The following is a 4,293-nucleotide window of genomic DNA, read 5'->3' as shown; positions in this document are numbered from 1 at the left end:
TCTGTGAATTCTATTCCCTGCAATTGAAGAATCTGATGTCTTTAAGGGATATGAAACCCAATTTATTTTGTTCATGATTCACATAGAGTATTTAATTTTAAACAACTTTTCAATTTGTTTCTATTATCTAATTTGCTTTGTTATCTTGTTATACTTAATGTGTTCACCTAGCTCACCTAGCTCACAATAGAGAATTGCTGCTCCATCAACAAGGGATACCAAGAGAACAAAGCAACATTGATAATAGCAGTAAATTAGAAAGTTGTTTAAAATTGTATGCTGTATCTGAATTGTGAAAGAAATGTTTTGGGTTTCATGTCCCTTTAAGCCCCTGCTAAGCAAAGCCTCAGTATATACATGGGGTAAATTAAAAATGTTCCAAATTATGCAAATCTATTGCGATGCCTTACTTCACTGAAGTCAAGCTATCAGACTTTGTAAACTGCCTGATAGCTTGGCTATAGTCGTCCCCTCCTTTGTATTATATATCACATCTTCCCGTTACCTGACACCTCACTACACGTGCTAAATTTTAATGCAGCAAAAGACCTCATATAAATAAAACTACAGAAAAAACATACGGTAAGCAATGAGACTAATGCCACAGTTACCCCTGTGGTGGGAGTACTGCACTGCACATAATATTAGTAAACTAAATACAGACTAAATTAAATGTGAAAAGAGCAAAATTCAATATTGTAAGAGAGGCGCTCAGCTATATAATAGTATACTTAGTACATCATATAAAGGCATAAAGTTTAGTTCACAAATTATATAGGTGGTAGTGTTCAGAGATCCAAATATTTGAAATCTTCACAGTAGTTTAGTCAAGTAAGAATTTACTGCTTACCAGCTGTTACCTCAATCATATGAGGTAAGGAATATGCACAGTTAGAGATGATACACTGTGGCTTCTCCGTCTCTGCCCTGGCGAGTATCCACAATATTTTGATCAAAAGTAGTCCCTCTTTGTGATACTGGAACTTATGAGAATAAAAATCCTGGACTCTCTGTGGCGGGATGTATGTGGACTGTAATCCGTCTGTGTATATCTCTTTTTAATGGTGGTAGGAATCCTTTATCCCTTCTGAATAGTCTTTGGGGTGGTCTACCCTCAGATGGTGAGAATCTCCGTTCCCTCAGATAGTAGTTATGATATTATGCATAGGAGAAAAAGAAAGCACATAGCATAATATTGTTTTAACACAGTAAAAAGAATTTATTAGGTAATAATATGTGCTCACATTATAAAACCTCAATCCTTTATGAGGTAAGATAAAGACATATAGGTAATATAGGCTGTATCCTGAATTCCAACTGTGATGGTGGTATCACAATGGTAAATCCAAAACATACGAAAAATAGTTCATAAAATGTCCTTGGGTTGTATGAGGTGTATAAATCACCTGATAGGCAACAGTTCAGTGTATGGCACTGTGTTCCTCAAACAATGAGGCTACAATGTATAAGTGCTATATATACAGTGAATACTGTGCAGCAAGAAACAGTAATAAACAGTAATAAAATTGAATATTGTACAGCGAGAAACAGCAATAAAATAGGTCAAATAAACATGTATATACAAAAACATTCAATAAGCAACAAATTGATGCAATAGACAATATGTAATAAAAAATCGTAAGAAGGCCCTGTCCGCCCACTGTGAGTAACCTTACGCGTTTCGAAGTTAAAATGCAGGGACAGGAAGCCCACAAAAACGTGACTATCCCGGGAAAAACGGGACAGTCGGCAACTATGACGTGTGGCCCTTGTTCTATTAAGTCTGGTTTAGTTAATATTGTGTGCAGAGCAGTACTCCAACCACATAGGGTGCTGTGGCTTACAACTTATTTTTATTGTCTCTAGTCTCTTAATTACGGTCTGTCATTTTTTTTTTCTCTATTCTTCTTTATTTGTGCTTAGTGCTCATCTGTTATACTGAAGTTTAGCAATGTGTAGTCAGGTAAGGGGGAGCCATGAGATGCATAATACCAGGGTGGGTAGACTAGAATGTAATGTGTAGTCAGGTAAGGGGGAGCCATGAGATGTGTAATACCAGGGTGGGTATACTTGAATGTAATGAGTAGTCAGGTAAGGGGGAGCCATGAGATGTGTAATACCAGGGTGGGTGTACTAGAATGTAATGTGTAGTCAGGTAAGGGGGAGCCATGAGATGTGTAATACCAGGGTGGGTAGACTAGAATGTAATGTGTAGTCAGGTAAGGGGGAGCCATGAGATGTATAATACCAGGGTGGGTAGACTGAATTTATTGTGTAGTCAGGTAAGGGGGAGCCTTGAGATATGTAATACCTGGGTGAGTACACTAGAATGTAATGTGTAGACAGGTAAGGGGGAGCCATGAGATGTGTAATACCAGGGTGGGTATACTAGAATGTAATGTGTAGTCAGGTAAGGGGGAGCCAAGAGATGCGTAATACCAGGGTGTGTATACTAGAATGTAATGTGTAGTCAGGTAAGGGGGAGCCATGAGATGTGTAATAACAGGGTGGGTATACTAGAATGTAATGTGTAGTCAGGTAAGGGGGAGCCATGAGATGTGTAATAACAGGGTGGGTATACTAGAATGTAATGTGTAGTCAGGTAAGGGGGAGCCATGAGATGTATAATACCAGGGTGGGTAGACTAGAATGTAATGTGTAGTCAGGTAAGGGGGAGCCAAGAGATGTGTAATACCAGGGTGGGTAGACTAGAATGTAATGTGTACTCAGGTAAGGGGAAGCCATGAGATGTGTAATACCAGGGTGGGTATACTAGAATGTAATGTGTAGTCAGGTAAGGGGGAGCAATGAGATGTATAATACCAGGGTGGGTAGACTAGAATGTAATGTGTAGTCAGGTAAGGGGGAGCCATGAGATGTATAATACCAGGGTGGGTAGACTAGAATGTAATGTGTAGTCAGGTAAGGGGGAGCCATGAGATGTGTAATAACAGGGTGGGTATACTAGAATGTAATGTGTAGTCAGGTAAGGGGGAGCCAAGAGATGTGTAATACCAGGGTGGGTAGACTAGAATGTAATGTGTAGTCAGGTAAGGGGGAGCCATGAGATGTGTAATACCAGGGTGGGTAGATTGAATGTTATGTGTAGTCAGGTAAGGGGGAGCCATGAGATGTATAATACCAGGGTGGGTAGACTAGAATGTAATGTGTAGTCAGGTAAGGGGGAGCCATGAGATGTGTAATACCAGGGTGGGTAGAATAGAATGTAATGTGTAGTCAGGTAAGGGGGAGCCATGAGATGTGTAATACCAGGGTGGGTAGACTAGAATGTAATGTGTAGACAGGTAAGGGGGAGCCATGAGATATGTAATACCAGGGTGTGTATACTAGAATGTAATGTGTAGTCAGGTAAGGGGGAGCCATGAGATGTGTAATACCAGGGTGGGTAGACTAGAATGTAATGTGTAGTCAGGTAAGGGGGAGCCATGAGATGTATAATACCAGGGTGGGTAGACTAGTATGCAATGTGTAGTCAGGTAAGGGGGAGCCATGAGATGTGTAATAACAGGGTGGGTAGACTAGAATGTAATGTGTAGTCAGGTAAGGCGGAGCCATGAGATGTATAATACCAGGGTGGGTAGACTAGTATGTAATGTGTAGTCAAGTAAGGGGGAGCCATGAGATGTGTAATAACAGGGTGGGTAGACTAGAATGTAATGTGTAGTCAGGTAAGGGGGAGCCATGAGATGTGTAATACCAGGGTGGGTAGACTAGAATGTAATGTGTAGTCAGGTAAGGGGGAGCCATGAGATGTGTAATACCAGGGTGGGTAGACTAGAATGTAATGTGTAGTCAGGTAAGGGGGAGCCATGAGATGTGTAATACCAGGGTGGGTAGACTAGAATGTACTGTGTAGTCAGGTAAGGGGGAGCCATGAGATGTGTAATACCAGGGTGGGTAGACTAGACTAGAATGTAATGTGTAGTCAGGTAAGGGGGAGCCATGAGATGTGTAATACCAGGGTGGGTAGACTAGAATGTAATGTGTAGTCAGGTAAGGGGGAGCCATGAGATGTGTAATACCAGGGTGGGTAGACTAGAATGTAAAATGTAGTCAGGTAAGGGGGAGCCATGAGATGTGTAATACCAGGGTGGGTAGACTAGAATGTACTGTGTAGTCAGGTAAGGGGGAGCCATGAGATGTGTAATACCAGGGTGGGTAGACTAGACTAGAATGTAATGTGTAGTCAGGTAAGGGGGAGCCATGAGATGTGTAATACCAGGGTGGGTAGACTAGAATGTACTGTGTAGTCAGGTAAGGGGGAGCCATGAG

This window comes from Bombina bombina, chromosome 11 (genome assembly GCF_027579735.1).
Source record: "Bombina bombina isolate aBomBom1 chromosome 11, aBomBom1.pri, whole genome shotgun sequence".
In the NCBI taxonomy this organism is placed as follows: domain Eukaryota; kingdom Metazoa; phylum Chordata; class Amphibia; order Anura; family Bombinatoridae; genus Bombina; species Bombina bombina.
Note: the sequence above shows the minus strand (reverse complement) of the source record.